The 23,491-nt window shown below is 46.8% G+C and overlaps 1 protein-coding gene across 3 annotated transcripts in view; it reads left to right on the forward strand.

Annotated features, from left to right (window-relative positions):
• The first annotated feature begins 5,654 nt into the window (after positions 1-5,654).
• The window catches only part of LOC144724980 (extracellular sulfatase Sulf-2-like), a 64,695-nt gene continuing 46,858 nt past the window's right edge, over positions 5,655-23,491 (forward strand). For 2 of the 3 annotated variants that reach the window (XM_078604349.1, XM_078604350.1), the window contains exon 1: positions 5,666-6,007. The gene's annotated coding sequence lies outside the window, so the exon portion shown is untranslated. Of the gene's footprint in view, positions 6,008-23,491 lie in introns of all 3 variants that reach the window. The other variant, XM_078604351.1, reaches the window with a different exon arrangement.

A 23,491-nucleotide genomic window follows, 5' to 3' on the forward strand; every position in this document is an offset into this window, starting at 1 on the left:
GTAAAACGCTCAATATTTCAAGAGCCGCAATGCGTGTACATACGAGATGGTGGTCCTGAATAAATAACACCACGAAGTAGTCTTTAAAGGGCCACGTGCGGTTCCATAGATGCAGTTTGCCAACCCCTGGTCCAGACCAACAAAGGCGTAATTCTTGAGACACTTCTTCGTCGCGTCTTCCGCCTTAAACTTTTGTAGTTTTTTTTTCTCCCCAAATATTTTGCTCGGGCCACCGCTTCTGATGTTGGCATTGCCAAATATTGAGGAGTGCATTGTGGTGCAGCGGGGGCATCTCAGGAGATGGCCCGTGGGTTGTTTCATGTTTGCAGACACTGCTGGAAACATGTTTTGAAGCCCACTCTTTTGAATCACGATAAATGCATGGTGCTCGCCAAAGAGAATTGGCTCCATTCTTCATAATCAACGATTTTTGGGTTTAGATCGCGTTATTTATAAATGTGTCGTAACCCTCCACCACCCGACACGATTCTGGCGAATTGCCCGATGATGCTGGATGCAATTACCAGCGAAACGTCGTACTCAAATTGTAAATGTTGTGGTTTCACGCTTCAACACACCGGTGGGCTAAAGCAGTGAACTATTTGTCTTTTGTCAACGTGACACTTTTTTTACTGATTGGCCGTGTCGGGTGGTGGAGGGTTACGACACATTTATAAATAACGCGATCTAAACCCAAAAATCGTTGATTATGAACAATATTGGTCGCGAAAGCCTACGTGTTAAACTGGCTCCATTCTATCTCCCAGTTCTTTTTTTCCCACAGCGCGTGTCCCAGTTGGTCTGCATTTTCAGTGATATACAAATTAATGTTCGAAACATTTCATGGAAAAAAAACATCTTGATGGCAAACTGCTCGTAGTTTAAAAGTACGTGAGAAATATTTTATCTGGATTTTTTTTTCCATTCCCAATATATTTCACTAGCGCTATGAGCGTCATGGCTTGAGACACCAACATGTCCATTGTGAATTCTTGCAGTGGGGAGTGCACCATGCCGTGTTTAACAACTGGTGATTTCATAAAAATATAACTATTTCTGAGATCCCTGCAGGTGACATTTTGTCCACACTTGGACACAACGAAAAATTCAACACATTCGTCAATAACATCGTGGCCTTAAAAGGAAACAAATATACAATAGGCGACGTTTTGGGCAATGGTCCTTCTTCATGGCACAAAACTCGTCCACACGAAGGATTCCTGCATTTTCCAATATTCATCGCAAGGCAGTCATACCGATTACTTTCATGTTCTGAGCTGTATTCATTCTCTTTTTTTATTGCCGTTATTAGTCGTCTGCAGTCACTGTTGACCAGGCGACGACCATCAACTCCGCACCTCCAATTAGCACGTTTGGCTCCACACGGTTCAACATACATACATACAACTCGCTACACTTGAGAACCCTGTTTGATCACAGGCGGATGAAACCCAGATTTGAATCTAGCTTCCCGGCATTTGGAAACTCACCATTAAATAATTATGCATCAAACTAATTATACATCAAAGTAACACGCGTTGTGTTGCACATGCAAGGCGCGTGCTGGGTATGTCTGTGTGTGTGTGTTGTGTGGGGAGTGGTAAAGTAACGGTCAGCGCACTGCGCTATGAACCCAGCGGCCCCAGTTCGATTCCCGCTCACGGCCAACACCGGTGACGATTATCTTAACCGGTTCTGGGCCTCCCCTAGGTCGACTCAGCCTCAAATGAGTACCTGGTGCGGCGTGCAAACATCGTCACTGGCCACCCACCCCCACGTGTGCCGTGCCGGGCTTTAATAGGTGCTCGCTAACAGCACTTGCCCCAACAGTCTGTTACAGGCTATACGGGGAATGTTTGTTCTTGACCTTTTGTGTCTGTCCGCTTTTTGCAGTAGGCAGGTTGGACCTACGTAGACTTTTAGCATCTCCGATTCATTGGAGTTTGTTTCGAGAGTTTTATTTCCCTTTCCGTTTTTGCACGTTCAATAAGATTAGATTTCCACGATAAAGAATGGCCAATGTCCAAGATACCGCTTATTATATATTATTTTGTTCCTTTTTTTTTTAGCGCCGCAGTGGTATTGGCCATTTTTGTTGTTATTTTTTTTGTTTGGTTCGCTGTGCTTGTGCGCCACTGTCAACGCAGCATCACCAGACTTCGCGTTTGTCCATTGCCTTGTGGAGTTTCCTATAATCCGGAGCATACAGAAGTTTTTTTTTTCTTGCGAGGGATTGCTGGTTACACGTCTAACGTCGAATGTAAATATCTTGCTGATATCACATGACTGACGTCACGCTTTACTTACTCCAGCCTAATGAACAGATAATCAGATGCAAATTATGCTTGAGAGTGCTCTTCTGACTTTTTTGGTCAAATCCACTGAGATTTGGATCGCGATAGAATGCCAGACCTTGAAGGATTATTAAAAAGTATATATATATTATATATTTCTGTAAAGTGCTTCCTGAATGAAAACCCGAATCGTATCTTCGTTCAATTATGGGTTCCCCCCTCCGCCCCCTTCTGTCTCTAATGAGCTTGATCATAAATAATGCAGCATAATGAATTATTAATTAAGTTTGGGTTGTGACTGCTTTTGCTTTAAGGGCTTTCTCTCCAAAGCCCTCATCTGAGCAGCTCAAATTGGGTCATGGCGACTGTGAGAGTTGGTGGATCACGAAGAGATCTATGAAAATTCCGAATAAATTCAAACCGTCGATTCAAGTTGTTTCCACGTTTTGGTCTTTTCGTGCCATTCCTACAGCGCCGAGGCCTTCGCTGCGGTGCTACGTCTCGCGGACGATTTAAAGCGTGCGGTAGTGTCACGGTAGGTGGGCAAAGTTGCTGTGTGGGTTTACCAAATTGAGTCATTTTCAAATGTAGAAAAAACTTGGACCGTGACGCCGTACGTAAGTTTAACATCACTGGATCTTCATGAAGCACACGGAGGACATGGTGACACGTCGCAAAAACAACGGGTTCGCCGCTTGGTGCAGAGGTTTGAGGTTCGGGCTGCCACCTGATTAATGCCGCCGGTGTATTTCACATGAGTTACACGCCGTCTGTTTTTAGAGTGGACATTAAAAGGCCGCGCTGACATCACTCGAGGGAGAGGAGGCCATTGTGTGCCGACACCTCGGTCCAAATTTGTTACATTTAGAGTATCATCGCTGTACTCGCAAATTCCTCAATTGAGAAACACGTAGCAATCATCGCCACTGTCTGCAAAAACCTTACACCCTCCTGAAAAAGTGTTGAGACTCGGTACGATAGTTCTGCATAAGCAAGCCGAGTCACAATAATAATAATAACAAGAAGCATTTACCAGGGCAGCCTCTGGGCTTGAACTTCTGCAACGAGCAGTGAACGCTGTAACGTTCGGCCATGTCACCCACACGCTAACCGACCACAGTTAACAAGGGCACCTCAAGATATGTAATGTTCCTTACCATCGCTGGCAGCTCATCGCACACAATGTTATTGATTTATGTAATAATACTATTGACATCATCATCATCATCTTTAGCCCACATCTATCCACTCCTGGATGAAGGCCTGCCAATGTTCGTGGGCAGATTAATATTGCACATTACCAGAAGAAGTGGGGGGGGAGACGGTGGTGCATTGTCTTGGGCGCTGGATTATTATTACGCGACTGACAACACAGACCGAGACTTTTAATGCGTGTCCTGGGAAGGCTTAGAGCAATGAACCGAGAACAGCCAACGTACCTCTTCAACACGGCCCCGTGACAATCCATCTCGCCCCCTTGCACGTGAACGCAAACGCCTTTTAACCGTCGCCTCTTAAAAGCCAACTGACAAATACTAAAACATCCTCCTCCGACTGACGGTCACCCGACGTTGTTAATTGTAGGGTTGCAGTCCTAGGGAAATCCTCGAAACAGAGAGAGAGAAACTCATTTACACTATGAGATCTCTTTTACCAGTGGCAAAATATAATGGTAGGTTTTTACCCTTTTAACTGGTACAAAACTGACACCTTTATTCAAGGCATCATGTTTGCAATGACCACAACACAAGTAGTCAATAAAGCAAACAAAAAGAAGCAACTCTGATAAGGATAATAATAAAGGATAATAATATGCACTGTCCTTGAAGTTGATTGGCCCACACCCGAGATGGCTTTCTTTAGAGCCTAGTCCCCATTGGTGTAGCGCCTTCTGGTGTCATCTGGCCCTACACCAATGGGGACTAGGCTCTAAAGAAAGCCATCTCGGGTGTGGGCCAATCAACTTCAAGGACAGTGCATATTATTATCCTTATCAGAGTTGCTTCTTTTTGTTTGCTTTATTGACTACTTGTGTTGTGGTCATTGCAAACATGATGCCTTGAATAAAGGTGTCAGTTTTGTACCAGTTAAAAGGGTAAAAACCTACCATTAGAGAGAAACTCGTTGTACCGGCGAATTTGCGCCTTGCGGAACGAAGGCCCGTGGCTGAACGAAGTTGAAAACTCATTTCTTTAGAACTGCTTCTTTGTTGTTATAGTCCCCCCCCCCCCCGTACAATCTCTGATGAGCATGGTTGGCTCCGTATGGTGCGAAAGAAGTTAAACATACTACATTCGTAAAAAAACGGACCAAATAACAAAGGAACAAGTGAATGAACAAACGGACGGACATGCGCTTTTGTTGTCGCTTATTTAAAAACAGGGGGGAATTTACGACTATAATGAGCCAAGAATGTCTGTTTGTGTGTAACGCGCGTGACGTCACTCCACATGCCGCACCCCCCGTCATTAATATTCATGAGCGGGTGGAATTTTTCACTCACGCAGAAGGTCGAGCGTAAATACAAAAAAAATCGCAAATTCGCTTTAAGTTTCACGTTTATTTATTGAAAGTGAATTTAATAAATAATTCTACGCAGCAACAAAGTGGATTTGGTGTCTTTATTTATTTCTTCAGCACTTGAGACGAAAGGTAAGTTTAATTAATGCTTCTACATTATGGTAAAATAGACATTTCTCGGTGATTTTCCAGATATTGTATCGAATTCCAATTTTTTTCAACCCCAGCGACCGAAAGCAGAAGAGAATAAAGTATCAGAGCAGTGAACTTGAACAAATTGAAGGTCAGTTATATACAGTGCCTCAGTGACATGAAGTGAGGTGTTTTATGACGTAGTTTCGTGCAACAATCACTGCCATTAACACAGTGCTGCAGTGCACTGCACTGAAGTGTTTGATGACGTACTTTCGTGCAAGATTCACCTCCATTAAATCGACACGAGATACAATTATACTCTGCTCAACATTTCTTAAATATTACAGCTTCCGTCCTAGGAAGGGCAAACAAAGCCCGTTGCTATTAAAAGCGGTGGTTGTTGAGTGGGCGGGAGGGTGGATTGATGGGCGTGTTGGGTGTATCGGTGGGCTTTGAAGATGGGGTGGAGGGAGGCATGACTTTCGGAAATAGGTCACGAAGTAGGCTCTGGACCTCACGCTCTCGGTCTCACTCGATCTGCACCGAGGCGAGCGGGCGGCTGCGGCAAAGAAGTCGGCTTTGCTTGGCACGCACGTGCTACGGGAGGTGCGTGCGATCGTAAATTCCTGGACTCTGCTCCCCCCCCGCCCGCAATGATTACGTCCGTAATTACGGGCGTGCGGCTTTCAGGCTGGCCTGACCTGACCTCCTCCTGCGTGTGCGGCGTGTGCGCATGGATCGCGTTAAAGCCTCGGAATCTCCACCATCACCGGCATCATCACGGTCGCGCGGTCAGTCGTGCGGAGAGGGCGAGCGAGCGAGCGAGAGAGAGAACATTCATTCTCTCGCCTGCAGAGAAAATTCCGTGGAGTTTTATCTTGGCGGGCGGAGCGTGTCAAATCCATAGGACAGCCGCTGTTGATTTTGCCACACAGAGTGGTACACAATTTTAGCGATCGCGGTGGGGATGATGGGCCGAGTCAACTCTCCCTCCAAGACTGAGTTGCCATCAGCAGGACCCACGTCAAAAGGCTCGATTCTCATAAAGACTTTCCCTGGTGAGCGGTGGAATTTGAATGCTATATGATGCCGCACGTGATTATGCACTTAGATGTATTTCATTAACTGAACGTGTCAAATCGGACCCATTTCATCCGACTGATATCAAACGCGGTGCATCTTCTGAGCAGCGATTAAAAGCAACTTGCTGATCACGCTTGCGCTAATGGCATGCTGACGACAGCCGCTCGCTCTAATTGACTCATCAGCAGTCTCGGGGATGGAGTGCGCACTTTAAATGTATTTATTATAGATCGGTTAACGATGGTGTCCGATGCTACCGAACATCATTTGCCCTTTGATCATGTGCATGAGCATTCGCTTAACGATACTAATGATAGGGTTATGTCAATTGTACGTTGATGCAGGGGCTGAGATGGGGTTCGTGGACCCCATTTGTGGATGGTCAAGTGACGGATTAAAAAGACGTCGTCCAATTATTGATGCTTTATAATTGGACGGCAATTTGAGCTTAGTTGATCAAACTGCAAGGACAAAGATCCCCCCGTGTTGCCTTTAACAGACCGTTGGGGCAAGTGCTGTTAGCGAGCGGCACCTATTAAAGACCAACGTGGGACACGTGGGGGTCGGTGGCGAGCATCCACGCCCGGCCGCTTTTGTCTTCCCAACGCTGATTGTTTACACGCAGTACGAGATGCTGGATTAATGACGAGTCGACCTAGGCGAGGCCCAGGACCGATTGTTTGAATATTGGTTATCGATTTTAGCCGTGAGCAGAAAACAAATTGGGTCGCCCGGTTCATAGCGTCACGTGCTCACCACTACACTACCACTGATAAGAAAGACAATGATCCCCCGTATAGCCTTCAACAGACTGTTGGGGCAAGTGCTGTTTTGCTAGCGCTTTTGATAGCCGGCACGGCGCACGGGGGTGGTGGGCTGGTGGACAGGACGCCCGGTCGCCTTTGTCTCTCCAGCGCTGATGTTTTACACCCATTTGAGGCCGAGTCACCCTGGGGGAAGCACAGGACCGGTTCAAAATATTCACCGCTGTAATTGGCCGTGAGCGGGAGTCGGACTCCCATTGATGACAAATCCAACTTGCACGCGCCCACGCCGCGGCAGGGTGTGCGGAAGTCCACCTCCGATGAGCTCGGTTGGCTACATGTGGTGCGAAAGGGGTTCAACGTGAGTACACATGCATGGGACGAGTGGGGCGCCGCGGTGGCTAGGAGATGTTAACTTCCTCGCCTGGTATACAGGAGGTAGTGGGTTCAATGCCGACTCTGACGACTGCTGTGTATTTGGAGTTTGTGTGTCTCTCTATCTCCCCGTGGTCGCGTGGACTTTTCTCCGGGCTCGGCCGGTTTCCCCCCCCCCTCCACGTTTAGAGTATTTGGCTGATATAATAATAATGCAATTTATAACGCGCGCAAATTTGCGGACGTAACGGCCGCAACTCAGAGGCGCGGAGCCAAGCTCAGAGTCGCTCGAAAGCACGTGGTTATATACATTTACACATGTTGATAAGCCACTTCGTTGGGCCATCATCCGTGGCCGGCTCGCTTCTGAAAAAGAGCTACATAGTTCAGTAAGCCTTACCTGGTAATATAAAACAAAAATTCGTTTCGTTGATGGAGTGCCGTCGCTCGAAACTCTGCACGTATCGACGACCCCCGTGGCCACTGGCGATGTGCCCAGGTCCTGTCGACAGCTGAGAGGCAACCCTCGGGGTGCGGTTCACCAACATAGATGATTTGAAGCTTTCGTGACTGGCAAGGATTCATACTCTTAGGTTTTTTCGGTAAAGTCACGTGGGTAAAAAAAATAAAAAATAAATTAATGAGTAATAATAGAAATAAAAGAAAATAATAAACCACGACGTTTCGGAGGCAACATAAGTCTCCGTATCACTTGATACAGCAAATCTAGCTGTGACGGTGTTGCCTCCGAAACGTCGTGATTTATTATTTTATTTTATTTCTATTATTACTTTTACTAAATTTTTGTTTTATTTTTTTACCTACGTGACTTTACCGAAAAAACCTAAGAGTAGGTTCACCAACATCTCTACTGCTGCGGCCGCTTCGCACGCGACCGCTGTTGAAACATCACCCAAGGTTTAATAATGCAGTTAAAAACAGGAGGAAAAAAAGCGGTATAAAGGGAGCGCGCTGTCAACATTTCTCAGTTCAAACCGTTGTCCCATTACAGCGCTTTGATAATATACGCACCCGAGCGACGTGAATTATTGTGCGAGTGATGGAGATGTGAATGCTCCTGTACATTGCTATGGTTTGGTCTCCATTGTTTTTTTTTGACTGGGGGGACTGTGTTCGTTCTGGCTTGTGCCTTGATGAGCGATTTTTTTTCTCTCTCTCTCTCTCTGTGTCTCTCTCTACATTCTCTCTCCCTCCTGGCCCTTGACCGCTGCGCCCGTGACCTCTTGTCAGAGCCCGGGCTGCCTTTGTCTCATTGCTAGCAGGGAAATACGCGTGGCCGAACGGGCGTTAACAGTGCCGAGAGACAGTGAGTGCATGCAACGGTGGTCCGGACCTCGTGTTCCCCAAGACGAGGGGGGTTCGTGCATTGACAACTTTCCCAATTTCCTGACGTCGGAAATGTGTGTGTCACTCGGCAATCTGTGCACCCCTTGCGAAAGATTCTTCCTTCCCAAGGGATTATGCAGGTAAAATATATCTCGTGTTTTTTTTATTTTTTAGCTTGTGTATCGGTACAAAGGAGTGCGCAATAGGAGACGGCTTAAATGTTTAATAATTCATTGTGTTTGAAGACCAGTCTTAAGAGGTTTAACCTTAAAGAAGCAACTGCTGTGCTTATATTTTCCTGTCGGATGAACAGAGGCAATTGGATTTGAATACAAAATCGCATTCAGGCTTTCAACCGGCATGAGTAGGGATGGAACACAGCCTCCTGCACTGAGCTCAGTGTATCCGTCTCTAACCAATTAGTCCCATGTTCCAGTACCCATAATATAAATGACAAATAAATTATAATTAAGTTCGACGACTCATAGTCGATCTACAGCCCGTCAAATGCCTCCCCCACTGTGCGTCAATTGTGGGCATGATTCGGCCATACTTCACCACGGTTGGTCAGCGACAGATTTGTCAAGCGGTACGGTTAGAGGGCCCAGGGCCAGATATTTACGGTACTCATCCCTGCCATATGATTGTGGAGTTTCCAAACACTGGCTCGACGCTGTAAACGGGAGATGAGCACCACCTCAACGCTCGCATTTGAGCAGGAAATCACTTTGACTCTGAGTACGTACGTACGTGTATATGTTGAACTTATTTCGCACCGTACGTAGTCAACCGTGCTTATTAATCGGAGGTGAGGAAAGTGAGCATTAAGGCGGGGGGGAAGGGGGGTAAGGGAAATGAATTGGCTGAATTGGGTTTGTAGATCCGTATGCACCATAAACCACGTGGTACACATGATAGAATGCCGGGGGCAGTGTGGTTTTTTTTGTCTGTGCTTGGAGAAATGGGATTTGAATTAAGAACAGAGACTGCGGAAATGGTAGAGGCACAGGGGGACCGGGGAGGAGGTGATGAGATTCTCTATTGATGGGCGCGGAGGTTTGCAGTGAACCAGCGAATGCTCCATCACTCCCAGCTCGCTTGAGTTTGCAAGTTAATCCAGTCAAGGTGCTGGCAGAAGGGGTCCTTTGAATTGAATTGCTCGAGTCTGCCTAGGCACACGGTAAAATAACATCAGGGTGGACCAAAAGTCGGGACACATAGGATTATTATATTTATTTTAACAAATCCCACGGGGTTATTTCATTTATTTTTTTAACACATGTTCAAACTTACTTCCATGAACATTAAAGCACGCATGAAATATGTTTTAAATTATTTAGGGCTGATCGTTTTAATATGACAGCTGCCTTCTTCCGTGTACGTAAAAAAACTAATGGAACTCGTTTGTCTTTAGTCAATTGCCAAACTGAGTACGATGTTTTGCCTGATGATGCTGGTTGTAATTACTGGCGAAACGTCGTACTTAGATTGTAAATGTTGTGGATTTACTCTCCAACACACCTGTGTGCTGTACTAGTGTCGTGGTGTTATTTCACACGGGCAATTTCTTTTTCTCCCGTGTCTCTTTATTCGTACATAACTCCTCGCGTTCAACACCACGTATCTCCATCGCAACTTTTCCTCTCTCTCTCGCCCCGCTAGCCACTTACGATACACTCTGCTAGCTTCTCTATTGCTAGCCTTAGCACACTCACACTTAGGATTCCGCTAGCCTCTCTACTGCTAGCCTGTCTACCCTCCTCCAACCTCGCCCCCGTGCCTCCAGCGGGGGATCAGCCAACACCGCTGGAGAGGACGAGGTTTGGCGAGCGGGGTCCCGGACTTCACTTGTACTAATCTTCTGCACTTCACTCCAATCAACTCAACTGCGTTTCTCCGCGCACCAGCCTCTATCCCCTCATTAAGAGACCTCAGGTGGCCCTCGTTGAGCCGTCGCTCACGCGGCGTCTCCGCCACGCTTATCGCCTCCTATCTCCCGCCTGCGAGGCGCCTACACCGTGTTTGCATTTGCAGCCAGCCAATTACCACGATGCATCTTCATTGGTCGCCTCTCTCTGTCTCTCTCTCTGCACCTGTTCGCCCTGACATGACCTCACCGTCCACAGGTCACACATGCTGTTACTCCACTACACAAGTAACGAATTGGCATGTTCTGTCTTGAGTTGAAGCTTTCGTGACTGCCGGAATCCATACTCTTTGGTTCGTTCAGTAAAGTCACGTAGTTAGAAATCAAATTAAACAAATCACGACGTTTCGATTGCAACACAAGCAATCATCATCAGGTGGGAAAACCATGTTATGTTTACGTAACAAACCTTACTAATTGGTTGCGTCGGGTGGTGCCGGGTTTAACGACACATGTATATTTACGCGATCTAACCCAAATAAAACCTACATTATGGAGGTGAAGCTGTTGGTCTTTCTGGCAAGCCACCTTTGGCACAGCTGTAATAAGTTTTCTTTTCTTTACGGAACCCCCCTTCCTGCCTACACACGAGGTTGGTGAACAGCACTTGTCTCACTGTTACCCCAATTATCTTGTAAGTGACATCGGCCCAAAAAAATTGAACACGTGTTTACGCGTAACTTTTCAATTAATGTCTGGCGCGGATTGGTAACAGTGTGCAGGGTTATCCGTATTCTCCGGAAAGTAAAATGCACCCAGAAAGTTTGCCTAGGCGCCAATAACATTGTACATTTATCGTCTCACACAAAGACAAAGACCCCCTCCATATAGCCTTAACAGACTGTTGGGGCAAGTGCTGTTAGAAAGCACCTATGAAGGCCGGCACGGCACACGATGTTTTCACGTCGCAGGTGATCATCACTGGCCATGAGTGGGAATCGAACTCACGTGGCTAGTTTCGTAGTGCAGTGCACTGACGATTATACATTACCACTCGCCACATGGTCACAAAGACCCCCCCTATAGCCTTAACAGAGTCTTAGGGCAAGTGCTGTTAGCGAACACCTATTTAGGCCAGCACGGCATACGTGTATAGGGGTGGATGGCCAACACTACGTCCGGCCGCCTTTGTCTCCCTAGTGCCGACGTTTACACACCGCACCAAGTACTTATTTGAAGCTGGGTCGACCTAGGGGAGTCCCAGGACTGGTTTAGACAATCTTCACTGGTGTTGGTCCGAGAGCGGGAATCGAACTCAGGTCGCCGAGTTCGTAGCGCAGCATGCTAACCACACCTCTACCACTCCCCACATGGTCTTACACACTCACGCGCACACGCACACACCTACTGGATATGAGAGGCACCCCTAACTGTTGCTTTGGAGTTGAGTGTGCCAACCATCACTTCCCGGCAGCATCCCTTCTCAAGAACCAATTTTATTCGAGCAAGCGCTGCAATTTTTTCACCCGTTTGATATAAATGAATGCGCAATTTCTCGGCTGTATTTCACCTGCATCGCACATTAAAGAAGCCCTCGGCATGCTCAAAATGTGATCAATGGATGAGTGGTTTCGTAGAGAGCACACACAATTTATTCTCCACTAAACCGGGAGGATTAAATCTGAAAGCTGAAATGATTACGATGCTCTCTCGTGAAGCAAAAAGGATGGGTGGTTAGCTGGAAGGATTAGTGGATAGATGGGTGGTCAATGTTTGGGAGGGTGAGTGGGTGGATGGATTGGTTAGCTGGTGAATGTTATGATTGAGTGGGTGGATTGATGGGTGGGTTATCGGATGGATGAAAGAGTGCATGGGTGGGTTGGTGGGTGAGTAATACGATTGATGAATGACTAGGTGGGTCGGTGAGTGGGTAGATGGGGCGGTTGTTGGCATCCTTGGAATATTTGAGTTAGGATTAACAACGTTATATCAATTGGGCGGTTACACCGCTCCTGTGCTCATCAGCTCATTCGCTCCCACAAAAAGCTGATTCAAACTTGCTCACGTGGATGTGGCAATGTGTTTATGGGGAGCTGTGGTGCAGTGGTTAGCGCACACTTTCATGGACCCGGCGGCACAGGTTCGATTCCTGCTCACGACCAATAACATTGATGAATATTGGAACCAGCCCTGAGTCTCCTCTAGGTCGACTCAGCCTTGAATCAGTATCTGGTATGGGTGGGTAAAAACATCTGCACTTGGGAGACCAAGCCAGCCGGCAGGGCGTGGTTTGGCCAACAACGCTCTTCGTGTGCAGTGCCTGCCTTCGTAGGTGCACGCTGACAGCGCTTGCCCCAACAGTCTGTCGAAGGCTATACGGCGGATCTTTACCCTTGTGTGAGTGGGTGTGTGAGCGAGCAATGGTGTAAATGAACCGTGTGTTAATTCTAGATTTGAAGCTTTCGTGACTGCAAGGATTCATACTCTTAGGTTTTTTCGGTAAAGTCACGTAGGTAAAATATTTTATTTTTTACCTACGTGACTTTACCGAAAAAACCTAAAATATTTTATTTTTTACCTACGTGACTTTACCGAAAAAACCTAAAATATTTTATTTTTTACCTACGTGACTTTACCGAAAAAACCTAAAATATTTTATTTTTTACCTACGTGACTTTACCGAAAAAACCTAAAATATTTTATTTTTTACCTACGTGACTTTACCGAAAAAAACCTAAAATATTTTATTTTTTACCTACGTGACTTTACCGAAAAAACCTAAGATTATGAACCGTGTGTATTGAGAGCAGGGAGGAAATGAGGAGGGAACATTCCAGGTGAGAGTCGATCTGTGATGAGCACAGACAGCTCGGTAGAGGGTGTCGCGTGCAACTCTCTTCATTCACCAATCCCCGCCTCGTCAATGCCGGATTTTAGTTAGTTATCGTGTCCTCCGGATTATGAGATGCTGCGAAAAGTAAGATGCACTGCCCCCCGCCCCCATATAGCCTCGACAAATTGTTGGGGCAAGTGCTGTTAGCGAGCACCTATGAAGGCCGACAAGGGGGTGAGTGGCCAGCACCACGCCCGACCGCCTTTGTCTCCCCGGTGGTGATGTTTACACACCACACCAGGTACTCATTTGAGGCTGAGTCGACCTAGGGGGAGGCCCAGGACCGTTTCAGATATTCATCACCGATGCTGGCCACGAGCGGGAATCGAACTCGGAACACACACACAACGCACGTGCACATACAACTACCGGATTATGAGATGCGCCTCCAACTTTCACTTAAAAATACATAAGCTGCGGGCACGGGGAGGGGGGGGTGTGTGATTATCTTCTAATCTGGAGAATACGGTAACCAACAGCATCTGGATCTGTCTCGTGACATAAAAGCAAGTACGTTTTTGTTATACCACATGGTTTCAAAGTGTACCTTGTCTGGCATTGCAAATGTGGTGACATCAGCTGCGCTTAATGGTAAATGACAGCTGCTGCTGGTTTGAGGGAGGAGATTGGTGCAGCTTTGCTCGAATTCTTTCTTTTTAAACCCTCTACGATCCAGGCGCATAAATCACCCTAAACTCACGCTACATCCCTGCATCTCAAAACGTTAACCAGGGATTCAACCTAGCCATGTGTTTGGTTAGGAGACTGTCTACGGATACCTGGTGTCATTAACTGTGGATTGCGAGGTGGCTAAGAGCCTGCAATACAGATTATGCATTTTAACACGTGGCAGACTTTCGCGACCAATATTATTCATAATGAAGCTTTTTGGGTTAGATCGCGTTATTTATAAATGTGTCTCAACTCTCCACCACCCGACATGGACAATCATAGCCCACAACATTTACATTTTTTTTGCCAGAATTCTGGCAAATTGCCCGATGATGCTGGATGTAATTACCAGCGAAACGTCGTACTCAAAAATTGTAAATGTTGAGGATTCACTCTTCAACACACCGGTGGGCTAAAGTAGTGAACTATTTGTCTTTTGTCAACGTGATGCATCTTTTACTGATTGGCCGTGTCGGGTGGTGGAGAGTTGCGACACATTTATAAATAGCGCGATCTAACCCTAAAACCTTTATTATGAGGATTATGCATTCTTTAATCCATACGTGCGGAGCGTTGTGAGTGCTGCCCACTCACACTTCTGGATTTTCTCTGAATGCTCCAATCTGTCAAACATTCCAATTGCAGGATTCTCCGCAAAAAAAAGCTTTTGAGATTCAGTGAGGCTTTCCTGAATATAAAAATGTCATTCTTACTGATGATGATGATAATAATAATAGCACGTGATAATGACTAGCAAGAGCGACTAAATTCAAAAATAAACAATTTTCTGCATCTCCGTGTATATTATAACACTCCAATACAAAACACCACTTGTGCAAAACCCCAACCAGGTACGGAAAACGAGCAAGGCTGTGATTTCATTTGAGCATGGGGACATTTGGGGCCCAATTTACGCCTTGGAAAAAAATTAAACAATTGTCTCGGTCTCAGTTTTGGCAAAAGAAGTGTTGACGTTTCCCTTACCAACATTGGGCCGGGGGCGAATGTCCAAGCCATGCCGATGCACTCCTGCCATCTCACCAAGGCGTGGGTGATGCCTGATGTAAAGATAATTATTGAACACTCTGCATAGGCATGTGTGTGCGTGGCACACACGCACGTGCATACACAAGCAATGCATGCGAACAAAGATCCCCCTTATATACGACATAGACTGCTGCAGCAAGAGCTGTTAGCGAGATCTGATCAAGGCCGGCGCGGTGCACGAAGTGGGTCGGCGTGGCCATCGCCACGCCCATCCACCTCTGTCTCCCCAGTGCTGATGATTTTACGCATCGCACCGGGTACTCATTAAACACTGAGTCGACCTAGGAGAAGGCCCAGGGGCAGTTCATATAATCACCAAATGATGTTTTAGCCACGGCTGGGAATCGAACTTGGTTCGCTGGGTTTGTAGTGCAGTGCGCTTACCGCTACATTGCCACTTATTTTTCTGCCTTTAGATTGTTGTCCTTACCCCGGCACCTCCAATGGCTACGTTCGTTGCGAAAGTTCAACATATACTCATACATCGACACATTTACACACAAACACTTACACGCGCGGGATACGATTGCTCATGTTTCCAGCCGTGCCTGTGACGGCAGTAGGGACGCTCGCTACCTCGCAACGCGGCCAACCAAGGTTACTAATTGCCTCTATTCGCCGTCGCTCACTGCGGGCACGGCAGTATCCCTTTGGCAGAACGGCAAGCTGCCTTGGCTCCTGCGAGTAAATTCATTGGGAAATGAGCGGTCAAGAATCTGCGAACGGGGAGGGAGGCAGGCGTGCGGGGAGATTCTTTTCGGGACTTCTCCACGCGGTGGCGGCAGCAGCAATGCAGCCCCTCCCGGCTCGAGATGGGCCCATGGGCACACAGCCCCCCTCTATGTAACGCGAGACTGGAATTTTGGCTGCGAGACACGTGTGTTTTTGACTTTTGTTGCTTTTTAACTTCGCTCCACTCCCCGTATTTTTCCGAAGTGTGGGTGGTGCCACGCGTGCATCTGAAAACCTCCAAGGCGTAGTAAACACGGCAGAAGTTGAGTGAAATCGAGTGTAGCTTTCCCACACTGCACCACCCCCACACCCGCCCCAAGTCAAGGCTTAGTTTCTCACCCAATATTTTCCCAAAAATCTGCCAGGCCGGCTTGGATTATTGAGTATCGGTGTGAGTCACTAGCACTAGAGCACACGGTATGCCTTGCCCATCGTAATCCTCCTGTATCACTGCCTCGTATATTCCGATAAGCCTTTGAACAGGTTTAGGACAAAATAATGGTGAGATGGATGTAGAGTGTTAAAATAATTCCCAGAACAGCTGTTTCCTGCTCCCAGCTGAAATTAGGCACAGAGTATAGTCCACTTTAATGAATAGATAATTTTGGTAAATGGTTCGTTGGGGACTTTGTGCTTCATGAAGGGTGTTTTATGCATGCACATGTCGCTTTGCCAAATTCAAGAATCTAGAAGTAATAATATAATAATAAACGTCCTTCATTTAAGCTTCACCCCCCCCCCCCTTCCAATGCGATGAGTCGTCAGAATTTGAGGCCATGATCTGATCAAACGAACAATTCCATTTCGCCCGTGGACCAGAGCAGAAACTGGTACCACCTACGGTAGCAAAACCTCCGTATGATCAACGTCTTATATGCCCAAATAGAGGGAATCATTTGACAAGCGATTAATTTCAAATGCTAGGCGCGTAGTTCACTGTTATCGGCCACGTGGTTTAGAAATTGTAATCGCTAAAAGTGATGCCACCTAATGTGGTAACGAACGGTGCAATATGTGGTCTGGGCTCGTGGACAAATTGTGGTGCACACGGAATCTGTCATGGCCGCTGGATTTACTGGATGCGGGGACCCACGAACATTACGCACGAATAGAAAACAATCAAATTTTATACTGGACATATACATGTTCCCGTTCCGGTATCGATTACACATTGAACACCAAATTCACCACTTCACTAGTTTTACTTCTGAGAAGAGGTTTTCCCCTTTTTTCTGGCAACAAAACAGGTGTTAAGATGTTAAAACACCAAACTGAAACCTTTTACAAGGAATCATGTCTGCATTAACCACAATGCTTGTGGTCAGAATGCAAACAAAAAAAACATACTCTGATAAGAGTGCATTGTGTTTGTTTTGTTTGCATTCTGGCCACAAGTATTGTGGTTAATGCAGACATGATTCCTTGTAAACGGTTTCAGTTTGGGGTTTAAACATCTTAACACCTGTTTTGTTGCCAGAAAAAAGGGGAAAACCTCTTCTCATATTTTGGTACTGGCAAAGGAGGTCCCATGATGTAGTTTTACTTCTGTTATCTAATCATATGTAACAATAACCGCCATGTGGCGGTGACATCACCACGGCGCCTGTGCCAGGCTATGTGCACTTTAAGGGCCACGTGAAATAATATATACACATTCTTTAAGCTTGAACTGAGCCTTAGAAGTCGGTGCGATCATGCAAGGCCGCGTCACCAACTCATTGGCCGCTCCCTGACACATGACTCACTCCTGCTGCCACAGGGCTCACTAACGGACCATTACTTAAGTATGCTTTGCATAGGCTACGTATGTATACTTGGTATGGCCTATGTATGTATATGTACGTGGTATCGTCTGTCTATGTATACTTGATATAGGCCATGCATGTGTGGACTTGTTTGGCTATGTAACTTGGCATAGGCTATGTATGTATCCTTGATATATGTTCTATACGAGGATGCTTTGCACCTGGTCCTATGATGCCACAGTCCATCTCACTCCTGGACATGAACACATCTCTCATCGTTACATCTCCACAGTGGTCACCCTCTCCGGAATGCTCCCTTCCTATGCTTGCCATTCTACCCCAGGCTCGCCCATCGGCCACCAGGCCTCGTATACCAATGTGCCTTGCCCATGCCCACTTGATTTTCTCGACTTTGAATAACCCAAACGGAAATTGATATCCATTGTAATTTATATGAACACATTAACCCGCCCCCCCACGGCACCTGATTGGTTGGCTCACAAGTGACGACATCACATTGAAACAGGAAGAGGATTTCCCCACAACTCTGGCTGTTGCCTGATGAGGCTGGTTGCAATTACCGGCGGAAATGTCACGGTGCTCAAATTGTAAATGTTGTGGGTTCGCTCCCCAACACACAACCCGTGTGCTGTACAAGTAACGCATTTGTCATGTTTTGTTTACGTGAAACCTGACTAATTGGGTGGTGACTAGTCGGATGGTGGCGGGTTTAACGACACATCTATATTTACTCGATCTAACCCCCCCACCCCCCAAAAAAAAAAAACCTCTGTTATGTCTCCAGTTTGCATTCGTTCTCCGATCGGTGCGTCTCTCTGTCCGTTTCGGCATCGTTTTCCGAGCTTCTTTACACACTTTCCTTTTTGCCGCGGGTGTTTGCTGTTGCTCCATTCTCTCGTTTGCGTTGTCGATCCGTCCGGTTCGTTGCATCCGGAACCACCGAGAGTGGACGCCAGGCCCGTAACGCCGTCGTGAACGATGACGCTCGCTCATTTTACACCCCCCCGCCTCCTCCGGCGTTGAATAATAATTTGATAATAATTATTCGTCTCGACGCGGCCGTGGGTGGTTCTGCTCACGAGGATGCGACCGAGGGCCGCCTCTGACGCTCGCACGTCAGCGGGTCGCGTTGCAGCTCCCGCTACGACGAGCTAAGCCCAGCGCAGCTGCAAGACATTCCAGGTCATTTCAGGCAACAGCCTCCCCCCTCCTCCTCCTCTCCTTCCCCATGTGGTAGGGGATGTCTGTCTGACTGTCTGTCTGTCTGCCCACCTGTTCATTGCACTCCCTGTCTTCATGCAGGGCCATCGACCAAGCTGCTGTATGCATCTCCTGCCTGACCCTTTGCCCGTCTGTCTCCTCTGTACATTTGTCAATGTGTCTGTTATTTTCGTCTGCTCATCTGTCACTCTGTGTTTGCTTGTAATTTGTCCAACTGTCTGCGTGTGCTTGTCTGTGTGTCCATCTTGTGTTTGGCAACTTGTCAGACGTTCTGTCTGTCTGTTCACTTGCCCGTTCATCTACTTGTCTACGTATCAATCAGTCTTTCAACATTCGCTCATGTGTCTGCACTTCTGTTTGTATTTCCGTCTGCCTGTTTGGCTACGTGTCTATCTACCCGATATTAAAGACACGTCAAAGACGACGGGCTGCAGCGCGCACCACGCAAGGGCATGCCTTTATATGGTCCTTAGTGGGATCTCGCCTGTGTGACTCACAAAGAGGCCTGTGGAAGGAGATCATTACAGAGCTACTTCCGAGCCATCTCTTTTATTCGCACCCCCCCCCCCCGCCGTGCTACAGAGAAATTCCGCCGCGTCAAATGACGAACCGAATTTTTGTGATGGCGGTCGTTTGTGACAAGGCCGAGGCCCTCATCTCACGTCGCCCCGAGGACCCGACTCGATTTTCGGTGCTGGTTCGGCACTCTTGACCACTCCCGAGCCACCCGGCCACCGCAGAGTCCAAAGACAACGCCACCACGTGAACATTCTGACCACGGCGAGCCTTCCCTTGTGGCTCTAAACTTCGCGATTGCACCAAGTGGGGTGAGGTGGTGGGGCTCTTAGCTGTGCCCAGGTCCAGTGCTGGATGAAGCTGTTGCGGGGCCTGTGGCATATGTTATAAAGGGGCCCGAAATAAAAAAAAACACACAAATATGAAAACACAAATTTTTTTACTGGCACAGTAAAGTTATTGTATTTTTTCATATGCTATACAGCCAGATAATACGACAAATCGTTACCCTTAAACGCCCAGTCGTTCCTAAAAGTTGAAGGCAGTATAGTACTATAGTAATAGAGCAAGTGCAGAATCACTGAACCGGAATTGATAGCTTGAAAGCATTTTGCGCGGGGCCCTTGAAAGTGCGGGGCCCGTAGCCAATGTAGCTTCTTTTGCTACTGGGATAATCCGGCACTGCCCGGGTCTGAAGGTGTACAGGACGATCTTTGTTTGTCCCTGAGAGGTGCCAGCCATTGGCACCTGGCACGGCGGAGCTGTTTGGGCTGGCGCCTCCTCTCACGGCGCACAGTTCGCTTGCTCGCTCGCTCCCTGCTGCTGCTGCCTGTCGCTATCGGCCACAAAACCAAAAACCCACCACCGCGTTACAGTAATTGCATTGATTCTTCCTCCGCGGAACGGTATTGACGTGGTATCGCTTTGCAGCAAGGCAGCTCCATTTTAAAATTAACTCCAGCATGTGCTTCGGATTACATTCGCTTTGCCTTTCGCTTTGGTGCTAATTATAAAAATGCCTTCAATTTCCCCCCACAACCACCACCCCCTCGCTGCCCCTCCGCCCGCTCGCCCGTCCTGTGTGAGCGAGCGAGTGTGGGTTTACAACACAAACACCGGCATCTCAAAAATAAACCTTCAAAATGGCATGAATGTGAGGTTTGTTTGTTCAACAAATATGTATAGTTTCGCCTATGCTTTTATTTATGAATTAGCTTCACCAGTTCCCACCGCATGCAGCTTTCATGCTCATGCGTCGATAATTTAAAAGAAAGATGTAATTAAATTGTACAGCCCCTGCTCAATCCACTGCTGGATGAAGGCCTCCTCTCACTGTGTTGGTCATGGGGACTGTTGGACCATACTTGACCACGCAGGTTGATGAAGAGTGGCGGCCAGGGTGGGGTTCAGATAGCACTCCCCGCTGATGTTAGCCATGGACAGAAATTTGACTCAAATCACCGAGTTCACAGTGCAATGTGAAAACCACGGTGTTTCTGTGCTCCATCTATGTAAAAAAAATTGGTGTAAATATTATGTAATAAACTCATGTGCTGTTGTGGACAATTCTGGCTAATAAAATGAAAAACCTCAGTTCCATGTCCCCACGTGACAATAACACACCTTGGCCGTGACCTTCCAGTCTGATATTAGCCAGCAGCATTGGTTTTGACATATTGGCTCTCATCAGCAGAGTCAGGCTTGCTTTACAAAATAAATCCGGATTCGTCAAATGTCAGTGTTAAGATCCATCCATGTTAAGCTATGGGGGGCCATCGTTTGTGGCTGGAATTGAACCTTCACTTCTCAGCCAGCAGGCTCAGTGGTCACAGCACTGAACTGTCAAGTGACCGCTGAGCTGACCCCACCGACGTCCTGGGTTTGAGTCCAGGTCACAGCCACACGTGATTAAACCGGGTTCTCAACTGGGGCCTCAGCACATTCACCAATGCCAGCGCATATGAACCCATTGCAATTAAATGTATTTCAAATTTTCTTCTTTAAACATTCTAATAATTTAATTCAATATATTACGTTATTTGACCACATTTAATTTCTGCGAAATTAAATTTGCGTAAATTTTTGAGTGGGGTGGTAAATAAATAAATACATATTCTTAGGTTTTTTCGGTAAAGTCACGTAGGTAAAAAAATGTAATTACAATTATTTATATTTTTATTTTACTTTTATAAATTTTAATTTTTTACCTACGTGACTTTACCGAAACAACCCTAAGAATATGAATCCTTGCAGTCACGAAAGCTTCAAATCTATAAATAAATACATGTGTATGCATGTTGCAGTTCTTTTGCACCGTGCGTAGCCAACCGTGCTAATCGGAGGTTCGTGGGAAGAACAACAAACCAAATGAATAGACATAAAACTTAATACTGTGGATGCACATTTATTGTCAACACTCGTAGCCACCATTATTAGGAAAGCATAGACGTGCACCTGCTGTTAAATGGACTGAAGTTTTTGTTTAACAATGCTCGCCCAGTATGCGGTAATGCTGCGCGCCGAACAGACCGCTGGTTTCCACCAAAATGTTTCCCCACTCCCAGCTGCTTTCGTTGTTTTTTTAATCCTTTTTACTGAGCACAAGAAAGCGATTGTTAAAATGCCCACCGCTGATTGCAGCTTGACATCCCCCTGCACTGGCTGCTGTCACGAAAACACGAACCATATTCTCGGTATATATGACGCACTTCATCTACAATTATTTTAAAGAGGTACTCTGGGGATGCGCCTTATTATAATCCGGTGTGTAGGCCATAAACCTGGCAACTGGACGTGCGAGTTACGATTGCGCTCGGCGTCCAAACTACTTCCCACTCTGTCTATGTGCCACTCAGTCTGCCTACCACTCAGTTCATGTGTCACTCAATCTGCCTACCATTCAGGCCATGTGCCACTCAGTCTACCTCCCACTCAGTTCATGTGTCACTCAATCTGCCTACCACTCAGGCCATGGACTACTCAGTCCATGTGTCACTCAGTCTGCCTACCAATCAGTCTGCCTACCACTCAGTCCATGTGCCACTCAGTCCATGTGTCACTCAGTCTGACTACCACTCAGGCCACGTGCTGCTCATTCTGCATACCAATCAGACTATGTGCCACTCACCAAACATATCTTAGCAAACAATTGCAGAGAATGCATTTTAGGAGGGCTGTACACAAACTCAACACAGATGCGTTATTTAGTTACCACACACGGCACGGAGTTCATCTCATGTGCGTTGCGAGCGGCGCTGCAGCAGCGTTGAGACGAGCGGCCGGCACCGCGCCACTGCGGTGCCGGCCGCTCCGCTCCGTACCAGGCACGGTGCTCCTCCTCGCCGTCCACGTGATGCGACCGCACGGTCACAGCCCTCTCGATCTTCTTGTTGTTTTTCTAAATGGTGCAAAAGTTTGGATGGCGCGTTTTACTTTCCCGGGTGGCTTTTGAGCTATAGAATAAGATACAACAGAGCAGTAAAAATCTTGACCTAAAGCTTTCGTGACTGCAGGAATTCATATTCTTTGGGTCTTTCGGTAAAGTCACGTAGAAAGGTTCAAATTAATAAAAATGAAATTAAAAAAAACCACGATCGTCATCAGGAGGTTGACGATCGCTTGGATGACGATCGCTTGTGTTGTGATCGAAACATCGTGGTTTTTGTTTATTTTATTTATTTTTAATTTGAACCTATCTACGTGACTTTTCCGAAAGACCCAAAGAATACAATAGAGCAGTGTTCATGGGGAAGTTGGCGGGGGTCGGAGGGGGAGCGGAGGCAGCAGAGTGGTTCCCGCGCCGCACTATGGACTCGGTGACCTGAGTTCGATTTCCATCCGCGGCGAACATTTGCTGTGACCGGTATCTGAACCGGCCCCGTGCCTCCTAATCCTCACCAACCCGCACTGACCGGCGTGGGGAAGCAGCGCGGGGAAGGATGATCAAACAACCTCCCACGATTTCACAGAGTGCGGGGAGGCCTTCATCTCACAGTTGATTTACAAAAAGGGCTGTACGGTAAATTATTATTATTTCGTTCGTAAAAAAAATGCAAATATCGTAAATAGTAAGTTGCAGTTATTTGAGCAAAAATTACTTGCATCGTAAATATAATGCGTAATACCCATTAGAAGAAAAACCTTTTGCTTCATAGTTGTATGCGTCTATATTTTTGCTACGGATAATTTTTTGATGGTACGCCAATAGTTGTCCACAACAGAACAAGGCGACATTTCATACGTAGGCTTTCACAACCAAT

This window comes from Lampetra planeri, chromosome 22 (genome assembly GCF_965212315.1).
Source record: "Lampetra planeri chromosome 22, kcLamPlan1.2.h2, whole genome shotgun sequence".
Lineage (NCBI taxonomy): Eukaryota > Metazoa > Chordata > Hyperoartia > Petromyzontiformes > Petromyzontidae > Lampetra > Lampetra planeri.